Below are 13,318 nucleotides of genomic sequence, written 5' to 3'. Positions count from 1 at the left end.
TTTATGCTCCTTGCAATAATAGGGGGCGCCAGCTTTTGTGGGAAGCTATCTCTAATTTGTTCTTGGTTCATGGGGATGTAGCTTGGTGTGTGCTTGGTGACTTCAATGTTGTGCGTTCTAGTGAAGAAAGGAGAGGTCGGATTGAAAATACAGCTTCTGTTGACTATGATAATTTCAATCAGTTTATTGACAGTAATTCTCTCATTGATTTACCTTTGTGTGGTCGTAACTTTACTTGGTATCGGGGTGATGGTGTTTCGATGAGCCGTCTAGACCGGTTTTTATTATCTGAATCATGGACGACCTTATATCCTAACTGTATATAGGTCGCTCTTCCTAGAGGGTTGTCGGATCATTGTCCTATTCTGTTAACTATTGATGAGGAAAATTGGGGGCCTAAACCTCTTAGAATGCTCAAATGTTGGGCGGATATTCCAGGGTATGGTGAGTTTGTTAAAGAAAGTTGGCAGTCGTTTCAGGTTCAAGGTTGGAGTGGTTTCATTCTGAAGGAAAAACTCAAAAGATTAAAAGAACGATTGAGGAATTGGCACTTGAATCATACACTTAACATCAACAGTAAGATTCAAGGGGCTAAAGAAAGAATGGCGGCATTGGATGCTATAGGAGAGAATAGTTCTCTGAGGATGAGGAAGTGAACGAAATTCATATGCTATCGGCTGACATTATGGCTTGTTTGAAACTTCAAGCTAGTATGCAATGGCAGAAATCAAGAATTAATTGATTGAAGGAAGGGGACGCAAATTCAAGGTTTTTTCATTGTATCATGTCTTCCAGAAGAAGGTCGAAATCTATCATTTCTTTGGCAACCGATGATGGTAATATTGAAGGTGTGGGGCCTATGCGTCATTTGATCTTTCAACACTTTCAAAATCACTTCAAGAGGAGTCCACAACTGCGGCCAGATATGAGTGGTTTGGTTTTCAAATCGTTGTCGATGACGGATGGGGCGGATCTCATCAAATCTTTCCTGTTAGAAGAAATTAAAGCAGCGGTGTGGGATTGTGATAGCTTTAAATGTCCTGGACCAGATGGTATTAATTTGGGTTTCTTCAAAGATTTTTGGGAAATCTTAAAGATTGACTTATTGAATTTTTTTGCGGAGTTTTACCATCATGGTAAGTTAACTAAAGGCCTTAATTCTACTTTCATAGCTTTGATTCCAAAGGTTGAAAGTCCTCAAAGGGTAGCAGATTTTCGTCCTATAGCCTTGGTGAGTAGTGTTTATAAAATTTTATCTAAAGTTTTGGCCAATCGGTTGAGAAAGGTGATTGGAAGTGTAGTTTCTGCTTCTCAGTCTGCTTTTGTTAAGGGTAGACAGATTTTGGATGGTATTCTGATAGCAAAGGAATTGGTTGATGATGCAAAGCGTAATGATAAAGAGCTACTTATGTTTAAAGTGGATTTTGAAAAGGTGTATGATTCGGTGGATTGGAGGTACTTAGATGAGGTGATGGGTAAAATGTATTTTCCGCATATGTGGCGTTCTTGGATTATGGAGTGCGTTACAACGGCTACAGCTTCCGTGCTAGTGAATGGTTGTCCGGCTGATGAGTTTCATTTTGAAAGTGGACTCCGTCAAGGGGATCCTCTTTCCCCGTTTCTGTTTCTGTTAGCTGCTGAAGGACTTAATGTGATGATGACTGCGGTTGGCTCAAATGGTTTGTTTACATCGTATACAGTTGGGACGCAGGTACCTGTGTCAGTGTCTCATCTGCAGTTTGCTGACGACACTTTATTGGTAGGTGTTAAGTCTTGGGCTAATGTTAGAGCAATGAAGGTTGTCCTATTATTATTTGAAGCTATATTAGGTCTAAAAGTTAATTTTCACAAAAGCATGTTGTTTGGAGTGAATATTACTGAGTCTTGGCTGCATGAGGCAGCGGTAGTTATGCATTGTAGGCATGGACGGTTACCTTTCATTTATCTAGGTTTGCATATTGGTGGAGATCCTCGTAAACTTCTCTTTTGGTACCCTTTGGTTGAGAGAATTCGTCAGCGGTTATCCGGGTGGAAGTCTAAAAATTTATCGTTGGGTGGTCGGTTGGTTTTGCTAAAGTCCGTTATGTCGTCCATTCCGGTTTATTTCCTTTCTTTCTTCAAAGCTCCCTCAGGTATCACTTCTACCCTTGATTCTATTTTTATTAATTTTTTCTGGGGTGGTGGTGAGGATTCTAGGAAAATTTCTTGGATTAAATGGGATAATATTTGTTTGAATAAGGAGAATGGGGGTTTGGGCGTGAAAAGATTGCAGGAGTTCAATATGTCTTTATTAGGAAAGTGGGTGTGGAGGGTTTTGGAGGATAGGGAAAGTTTATGGAATGTGGTGTTGCATGCGAAATACGGAGAGTTTGGAGGGAGGGTGCGGTTTTGTGAGGGTGTTGGGTCGATTTGGTGGCGTCAGTTAAACCAAATTAGAGCTGGTGTGGGGTTGGCTGAGTCTACGTGGTTGGTTGATAACATAGTCAGGAAAGTAGGGGATGGGAGTACCACATTGTTTTGGGAGGATTCTTGGTTGTTAAATGTTCCGCTAGCAGTGACTTTCTCTAGACTTTTTGAGTTGTCAGAAAATAAAGGTGTGACGGTGAGGGAGATGTTTTTGTTACGATGGGGGGTCGATGGGGGTGCTTGGAGGTGGAGACGGAGATTATTTGCATGGGAGGAAGAGTTGGTGGAGGAGTGTGTGGAGCGGTTGTCTAACTTTGTTTTGCAGGTAGACATGTCTGATAGATGGGTGTGGAGACTCCACTCGTCACAAGTATACACGGTGCATTCAGCTTATTCTTATTTAACAGCGGTGGAGACTAACATCACTGCAAATTTTGATCAATTTTTATGGCTTAAAGCGGTACCCTTAAAAGTTAATATTTTTGTTTGGCGGCTCTTTCTGAATAGACTTGCTACAAAGGATAATCTTCGCAAGAGGAATGTTCTTGAGGCTACCAATGTTTCTTGTGGTGCTTTATGTGGTAAGGAGGAGGAAATGGATCATTTGTTTTTCCAATGCGATTATTATGGTCGATTATGGCTTATGCTATCGGATTGGTTAGGTTTGGTTACGGTTCTCAATGACAATTTATATACTCATGCTAATCAGTTTTGCGCTCTAGGCGGTTTCTCAAAGAATTCTATGAAAGCTTTTACTATTATTTGGATCTCAGCCTTATATACTATATGGAAAGATCGCAACAGGAGGATTTTCCAAAACCAAATTGTTCTTTTGGAGGTTCTACTTGAAAGAGTCAAACTTCAAACGTTTTGGTGGTTGAAAGCTAACTACATCTTGTTCGTTTTTGATTACTCTTATTGGAGAAATAATCCTTTACCTTGTTTACAGACTGTGTTGTAAAGTCTGTTTCTGGTTTTTGTTTTATGGCTCTCATAGCCTTTTTGTATTGTATTTAACTTTCTCAGTTTTCTTTGGCACATCTTGTGCTTGAGGGACTGATTTTTTAATATATTTCTATTAGTTTCTTCAAAAAAAAAAGGGGACCGGGGGATGTATTAAGCCATTTTAAATTTATAAACGCTTTGTAAATGACTTAAAGGTATAAGTGATTTTATATTTATAACGCTTTTTTCCAAGTTATTAATGCCAAATGCTTTTAATTTAAACTTATTAATACCAAATATTTTTAAATAAAAATTGTTACTTAACTTTTATTACTTAGAAATAAGGTTAATATAAGCCTCATATACCCCTTTATATTACTAATGACTTCTGTAATCTAGGTTAATGCTATTAGGAAAAAAATGGAACAAACAAAAAAATAAAGAGCTAACCAATGTTCTTGAGTTTCTTTCTTTACGAATTAAGAAAACAGTAGACAAATATATTGAAAAAACGAGAAAATATTTATAACTCAAAACATAAAAAAGTACGGGACAAGTTTTTTTTTTTTGGTACAACAGGATAAGTATTTATCACTAATAAAAATATATTAAAAGGGAACATGCATTAGTCAGTAATAAACACATAACATATATTTATCATTATAAATATATAATAAAACATAGGAAAAATATTAAGTATTGATACATATTTTTTTTTGAAGGAATTAAGTATTGATACATAAAAAATTACGAGTTAATTATTTCTCAATGATAAAAATAAAAAACACTGTTAAGCAAAACCTAAAAGCAAAACTCGACAAGGACCTGAACCAGTAAACCACAAAAGCAAAACCCAATAATTTAGTATAAAAGTTGTAATAAAAGAGAACAGCCAGTACCACAAACAATCCAACGAACCCACATAGGGGCGTAAAACCGAATTACAAAATAAAAAATGTAGAGTGAATATTTTGAGCATTTAAGTAGGCGTACGGATCGTCTAACAACACATAAATGACCCAAGTTCCAACATCTCGCTTCAAAGTATCAGCAAGCCATAAACGCCTTTTCAAGCCAACTCAACCAATTATGAACCAAATCCACAGAGTCGCAGTAGTCTTGAAACTTCAATCGCAATCAAGATCAAGGGATGAACATAAATCTATCACAGTCCACCAAAGACGCAAGAAGCAACCACGACAAATAAAATCCTTTAGGTATGATGAATGACTACTACCGTCAACACAGAACATCTACACACCTAGCCCTTTCGAGCAACATCAGGATAAAACCTGTCATGTTCAATCGAGATATGCATTCAACAAAACAACGCCAAAACTAAAGAACCCATATCGTCAATCCATTGAACCAGATTCAAGATTTTCTGACCAAATCAAAGACCGGAACAAAGCCACCACCCATTTTCATCTCCACGGAACAAAACGAAAAACAACACCAATAAATTTAAGCGAAAAAACATAACAAAAAATCAGATCGAGAAACTCACGACTTGACATAATCCACCACAAAACTAACTCATAACCGCGTCAGCGCTAGAGCAGTACTAAACAACGACAACATTGAACGAAACCAGTGACAACAATCAACTCACACCAAGACAATGAGAGGACAGCCGCAATGACGCTTCACCAACGATGGTATGAAACCTATAAATATATTTTTCATTTATGCATAAAACATGGGACATATATTTATCAATAATAAACATAAAAAATACAAGTCACATATTTGTCATCATTGCAGCAAAAAATATAAACAAACATATTTAAAAATTTACGGAATAAATAATTTTCATCAATAAATAAATAAATTAAACAATTTGAGATTAAAAATAATAGTTTATCACCCGTGCATTGTACAGGTTAACACACTAGTTATAATAATATATCTTAATGAAAATGCAATGCTATTTTGTACGGATGTTTTCCCTAAGAATTTTTACAGACGCTTGTTATTAATCTATATCCACGCGCTTCAGTTTCTCTATCCACAAAAATAGGATTAAATTAAATATAAATAAAAACCAATAATAGGAATGAAACCCGCTCCCACCGCAATTGTTCTCCTTTTCCGGTAATTCACTCTCAGATTGTAATTCACTCTCATTGGAGAACATTGGATGTTCTAAGAGTTTTCAACAAGATATTCAATAACAAATTACAAATGATCCTCACTTCAGCTAAAAAGCAAGTTCATTATTGTTTGTCCATATACTCCAACACAATGGTCTTGCACTCCTTGCTTACGACTCCAGATGCTCCAATTGCATGATTTATCATGATAATTACAGTCTACATGGTCAATTGGTCATAGAAACAAGCTGGCCAAAAGCATTAATCAATCTCTAAATGCTCCACTATGTGATACTCCCTCCGTCCCAAATTGTATGTTTAGAAAAAATATTTGTCCCAAACTGTATGTCATTTTAGAATACCAATGAAATATTAATGTTATTTTTCCTATTATATCCTTAACTATTTATTACTCTTTCTTTTTTCAAATCTTTCATTTATCTTTCTCATATCATTTATTAAGGATAATTTTGTAAAACAATTCATAATATCTCTTTCCCACACAATATTAATTACATTTCTTAATATGTGTGAAATACCCAAAACGTCGTACAATTTAGGACGGAGGGAGTACTCTCATCAACGAGACTAGGTTGTACTGCATATTATAGTTAGAGCATAACATGTTAAAATTGAAAACGGTTTGAAAAATAATTGAAAGGAAGAACTTAAGCATTGGGTACTCCAAAATAAACTCTCAATATAACCATTGCTTGGATTTTTCGTATTCAGGATCTTGTGTCTTTGTTGAACAGACTCTCTGTTTCATTATATTTACCATCACGTGCCTGTGTTCCTCCTTATACCATCACAACTGCCATTGATCTAGAGAAGGTGAATGTTTGAAGGTGATAAGGGCCATTAGAGAACATGGAAGGTGTGCTTTTCATTTCGAAACAGCTGCAGAAGGAAGAGAAACGGTGGGTGGGTGTGGGTTAAGCAATTCTATCATTTTTTTTTTTATTATATTTATCTAGTATTATTATTTAAATAAATTGCAAAAACTGCAAGTCTGCAACGCGTGGAAAACTAACATTTACACTTAGGGGTGTTCAAAACCGAACCAACCCAATAGAAAAACCGCAAACCGAATCAACCCAAACCGAAACTGTAAAAAACCACACTTGGTTCGGATGAGTTCGGATGACTTTTAGACTGAACCGCGCGGTTCGGTTCGGTTTGCGATTTGCATCTCAGCAACCAAACCAAACCAAACTAAACCGCAAAAATACTCAATGTTATTAAACTAAGTAAGTACTGTACTAGTCCAATACCAAAGTGAACCCAAGCCCAAGCCCAACACTATCCAGCTATTTTTTGGTTCTTAAATATTATTTTGGTACTGTAATGTTATTTTAGATAAATAATTTTTATTGGTATTGTAATGCTATTTTGGAACTTCAAGTTCTTTTTTTGAATAATTAAAATTGCTTGGTACTAGTTGGCAATATTAGAGTTAATGTAATTTTTTTATTTATCTCGCGATTAACCGCATCAACTGAACCAATCCAAACCGCATTGGTTTGGTTTGGTTTGGATGACTTTTTAAAAATCAACCGAACCAAACCAAACTGCATGCTTTTTTCTCTCGCGGTTTGGATGATTATTATACTTGAAACCGAACCAAACCGCACCGCAAACACCCCTATTTACACTTGCCCGTAGAAATTCGTATGCAAATATCCGTACTATATAGCAATGCTGATATCTTCATGTTGATTTAATTCAAAGAACGTTTTTCCCGTGCGGTGCACACGTGAATATAATTTTTTTTCCAAAATGAGCGTAGTTAATTTCAAAAGAATGTATTGTAGTTAACAATTCATTATTGAAAATTTGAAACACATATTCGTATTGTAGTTAATTTTTTGAAAATTTTAATTTTAATTATTAAAATTTGTGCTAGTTTTTTTTTTTTTTTTTTTTTTAATGCCAAAATGCAATATATTAAAGCCAAACCACACTCATTTAAGCACAAGGTGTACTGGAAAAGAGGCTTAAAAAGTTACATAACACCATAAACCAAAAAAGGAATAGATTGTCGTTCTATGCCCATACATAAGACCATTTACAATGGCCTATTGAAGGCCATTTTCAACATATTGAAACCATTGTAGTGGGGTATTGAAAATGAGAGAAGAGGAAAGAGGTGATGGACTCCACCTACAAAACCAACATGTACAAGATGCCAATGTTTGAGGTAGTTGGGGTCACTTCGGCCGATTTGACATATTCGGTTGGGTTTGGATTTGTGACACATGAGAAAGAGGAAAACTTTGTTTGAGTTTTAAAAATGTTGCGTAAACTTCTTACGTCAAAGATAAATATGCCTAAGGTGATTGTGACTGACATGGATATGTCTTTGATGAAAGCGGTTGCAAATGTTTTCCCCGAAAGTTATGCAATGAATTGTTACTTTCATGTGCAAGCAAATGTTAAACAAAGGTGCGTCTTCGATTGTAAATATCCTTTGGGAAAAAAGGATAGGAAAGAGGCGAAACGTCGCGATGTTGTGAAGAAGATAATGAGGGCATAGAAAGCTATGGTTGAATCGCCCACTCAAGAGTTATTTGCAAATGCATTAGTGGAGTTCCAAGATTCATGTGGTGATTTCCCACTTTTCAAACATTATGCCATGACCACCTTGAATGAAGTGAAGGAGAAAATAGTGAGGGCATGGACAGACCATGTGCTGCATCTTGGTTGCAGGACCACTAACAGGGTAGAATCGGCTCATGCTTTATTGAAGAAATATTTGGACAATAGTGTGGGTTGTAACAGCCCGATTTTTAGCTAGATTTATTTTAATTATTTTTATTATGTGTTTTATATGTTTGTGTGATTAATCATCATTGGGTGCATTTTCATCGGTTTTTGTATTAGAAGGGTATTTTAGTAATTTTGTGAGGATGGGTAAAATTATAATTTTTAGTGGGAATTGCTTTTAGTAATTAGTGAGAATGGTTATTTCATTAAGTTACTAGAGAAAGTCGAGATTTTACCGTTAGTGACATTTTACCGTTATTAATTAAAATATCGTTTGGAGTGTAGTAATATTTTTGGTTTGAATAGAAATGGGTTAAGCCCACTAGAAACTAAGTTAAGCCCATTAGTGGAGATAACACTAGGGTTGTGTTAGAAGAATCAATTCATTCATTTCACAAAAATATTTCTAGAGAGAGGTAGAGAGAGAAAGAGGTGAAGAGAAGAGCAAAAGGGTTTTGGAGAGAAGAGCTTTAGGAATCAAGTGGGTGACTTAGGAGCTGAATTGAAGCAAGAGTTTGGGTTAATCTTCTTCTAAGGTAAGGGGGTTAGTTATTATCATAATCATGTACAATCTTTGCATTTTCTCATGTTGTATGAAAATGGGTTGATGAACAATTGTTGTTAAATTCGTGCTCTTGCTGTGATGCTATTTTCTTGTGCATGAATTGATGATTATGGTATGTTTATGGGTGAAATTACATGTTTCAAAGTATGTATAAATGTTAAGTTATGAAATTATGCTTAATTGATGAAATTTGATATGTTTTGATTGAAATGAGATGTGATTCATATTCCATTGATGTGGTTATTGTCAACTGATGCTATTGTAAGTGAATTATGATTTGGGTATATTTAATTGTGGATTGATGATGAGAAATAAATTGTTGTTGGTGGTTTTGTGAAATTAGTGAAGTTGAGTTAAGTGTTCATGTGAGGGACCAAAATGAACTTTTTGATATATATATGGTTGTTGACTGAAATTTTGTTATTGTTGGATGAATTGAACCTATGAGAAATTTTGTTTTCATGTTGTGGTTATGTTAGTTGAGTCGTTTGAGAGAAAACGGGTTTTTCGTGTGAAATGTCGATGTTTAAGCGTTTTCGCCAATAAGTGATTATGTGAGGTTTTGGAAAATGAATTTTGGGATGGTTGAAACATGAAATTTTTATAGATTATGTTAGAGTCAAGTGTCAGGATCGTGTAGGTGAAAACGGCATCAAAATCCGATTAACGGTTTGCATTTTACGTGCGAAATGGTGAAAAACGCACTTTTTGGAAAAACTGTAAGCGAACAGGCCAGAAGCAGACTTCAGAAGCACACTTCAGAAGCAGACTTCAGAAGCAAGCCAGAAGCTTCTCTAGAAGCGAAATTGCCAGTTCCAGCATCCCCTGTTTCGCGTTCTTGCGTCTTTTTCACCTATTTCTGTTTTGATTTGGCCTTTGGTGTAAACATAAAAGTTTTAGATAATTATGTTAGCTTTCTAATGGCTTTGGTTTGACGTCCAAATGATTTTAAAAACTTGAGATATGATTAAATTACTACACATGGGTCATGTGGATTTTTGTGAAAACTTATCATAACTTTTTCTATGAGTCGTGAAACTTTTCCAAACTTGATATTGGGCTTAATGAAGTATTTAGAGTGAATAATTGAGTATGTAAATATGTAATTGGGATGTGATAATGATCATGAGATATATTTTGCTATCTTACTTGGAATATGAGAATGCTTGAATTGGTGAAACTATATGATATAGTTGATGTTGAATGACATTGTTGATTATTAATAATCATGTTGATGGGTGATGGTGAATACTATGATTTATTTGTGCATGGGTATGTTTTCTTGATAATGCAATGTTGTGGAGATAATCAATATAATTGGGTGTCGTCCTATATATTGAGTTGAGATTGTGAATTGTTGTCGCATTATCGAGTCCTTATACATGTCCATGCATCATAGTCGAGATGAAATGATGTTTTATTCATTATTGGGCTCCGGCCTAGCAGAGATCTTTTGGGATCTAGTTTTAGGGCTTCGGCCTGGCAGAGATCTTTTGAGATCTGGATACGATGTTTTATTCGTTATAGGGCTTCGGCCTGGCAGAGATCTTTTGAGATCTGGATTTGGGTGACGACCTTTTTGGAGATTCGGTACCACATGCATTATGTGTCAATAAGTGCATATCATAGCATGAGTCCTATGTGAAATGGGTGATTGGTGATGAATTGAGATGAATGAATGTTGATAATGATTGCTCAATGATTGATGTTTGCGAATGAATGTTTATGATTGGATAATTACTCATGTGATTGATATATGTTGATAGGAGCTATCAAGTTGTGATATAAGTATTTATGCATGACTATTATTATTCAAGTGCATGATATTATTTGATTTAATTGTTATCTGGATTATGATAATGTAATGCTTACCCTTAGTGGTTTTAACCGCCTACTTGCCTGTATGGGTGAGTAGACGTTGTGCAGGAGTAGTCTCGGTGAGTCTTTGCTTGGGATATCGGGAGCTTCCTCCGATATCGGTGTCATGTCGACTCTGATCTAGGCTTGTCGTGTCGGTCTAGATTAGGTTGTTTATATTTTTCTTTGGATTATTATTTTGTTGATGACTACCCGTATGTTTGGGTTTTGAGATTTATCTTTGGGATATGATTTATTTGCTCATGGCATGTATATATTTGATCACTCTGATTTATATTCCGTTGTGACTGTTGAGGTTTATATACATGTCTATTGGTTTTTGAATTTTGAATATGACGTAATCTCTATTTCTTGAATAAATGTATTATTCGCATGTTTAATTGCTTTAATAGAAATAGGAGCGTTACATGGGTGATTTGGGTACTTGTTGGGAGAAAATACATGACATGTTGGTGCTTCAGTTCACTGTGATACAAACAACCTTTGGTCAGAGCGTTACCATGTTGGAACATAGATTCAAATATGTCACTTTGTACTCCGGCCTAGGTGGTTATGTGTCTAGATATGCTTTGGACAACATTGCTTTGGAAGAGACACGTTGTAGGGAAACATTGTGCATGGACAAGGAAATTCGTGGTTGTGTTCAAAGGACATCTTACGGGCTACCATGTGCATGCGAAATTACTACTAAACTCCTTGAAGAGAAGCCAATTTTATTGGATGAGATACACCACCATTGACATAGGTTACGTATGGGCGAAGAAAGTAATGAAGTTGGTTTTTCTATCGATGTTGAGTTGAAGGCTATTGTAGAACATCTCAAGAAACTCCCTTTCGAAATGAAGCTTGAAGTCAAAGAGGGTTTGCGGCAATTGGCATTTCCTGAAACCACCATGATGTCTCCACCACCACGAAAAGTACCAACCAAGGGAGCCAAAAAAAAAGTGGACATTGCGAGGTCTAAATGAAAAATTATATCGACTAGTCGGATCCCTTCTTCGTGGGAGGTTGTTGATTCCCAAAATCCGGATAGTCAACCGTCACCATCACCAACAACATCAACATATAAAAGAAAAAAAGGTGCTCGTCTTGGTAAAATATCACTTAACCCACTTCAACCACCTTCTCGGTATCCAAAGCCTAAGGCTATCCCGGTTATGAGGCCTATTGATTATATGCCACGCTTCATGCTTCCATTTATTGAAAAAGTGGTGGATGTTATTGGCGATGGACATTGTGGATTCCGGGCTATAGCCGAGTTCATGGGCTTGACCGAACAAAATCATATCATGATTCGTACACTTCTTATTCAAGAGGTGAAAGATCATAGAGATGATTATGTTGAAGTATTTGCGGGTGAGGATCGTTATAACTACATTTTAAATGGCTTACATCCTTCCGCAAATACAAAAAGTTTTGCACATCTTGTTGATAAGTGGTTGACTTTTCCGGACATGGGACACATTGTTGCTAATTATTACAAAAGGTGTGTGATCGTGTTGACAAATCTTGAAGTTGGAAACTCGGAATCTTTTTTCTGACTAAGAGGGCCACCACCGCCGGGTAAGCAAAATACTCTCATCATGCGCCTTGGGGCAATTTCGATTCATTTCGTGCTTATTTATTTGAAAAATGGTTGTCCACTACCTCCATCATCTACGGAGTGGCACAAAAGGAGTCAAACAAAGCGGCACCTATTTTGTTGGACACTCCCGAAAAACCAAAGCAACAATTTGAAGTTATTGCGGAAGATGAGGAAGATTCTAATTCACTTGATCTTCCTCAATCATTTGGTCTTTAATGAGTGATTTTTTTGTCGGTGTTAGTCCTTTTTTTTTGGTAGAAATTACACCGACGTATATTTTGGGGTCGAAATTGTAACGCCAATTTTTTTTGGCCAATATATAATTAACATTATGTAATTTATATTGATATATATGATAATATGACTTTTATGTGGTTAAACTAGTGCAATACTTATTTATTCGTTATTAATGTTTACGCATTTGATTTATTTGTTATTACATTTCATTTTATTTTGTTCTAATCTATGATTCTTTTCTTAAAGCTTTTGTCAAGTGAAACATGTTCGAGGTTGCAAAAATTGAAGGCCGTGTTAGGTACTCCGCTTTTAAAAAGACAATTAAGGTTATGATAACGCCAACAGACTCTCTTGATAATTTGAAGGCACAACTTAACACTTATTTTGAGCATCTTGGTGAAAATCAATATACACGTCACTTGTTTGATTAAATGCCATGCATAGACCTAGGAGAAGATAGAAATGAATACACATGGAAAACGACAAGCTATATGCCTTGGTTTATTAAAGATGATAGCGACGTCGGATTTATATTTCGGAATATGGTGGAAAATAATATTATATATGTATGTTCGTTCCATATGCAATTGTGATGAATGTAAGTAGGGATTTAATTTAATGATATGTAATGAGTTGTAATGTATTGTTTAATTATGGACAATTTATAACGTTTTGATGAATTTTAAACTTTGGTGTAATTTGAACCAAATGTCGGTTTGATTTAATTATGGACAATTATAAAAGATATTGTATTTTTCTTGTTTATGACCGAGTTTCAATGTTGTATGATTTATATTGTATGATTTATATTGCCTTTGAAAATGCTCTGGTTTAATTACAAGT

The sequence above is a fragment of the Medicago truncatula genome, chromosome 7, assembly GCF_003473485.1.
Source record: "Medicago truncatula cultivar Jemalong A17 chromosome 7, MtrunA17r5.0-ANR, whole genome shotgun sequence".
In the NCBI taxonomy this organism is placed as follows: domain Eukaryota; kingdom Viridiplantae; phylum Streptophyta; class Magnoliopsida; order Fabales; family Fabaceae; genus Medicago; species Medicago truncatula.
This window is presented reverse-complemented; position numbering follows the sequence as displayed.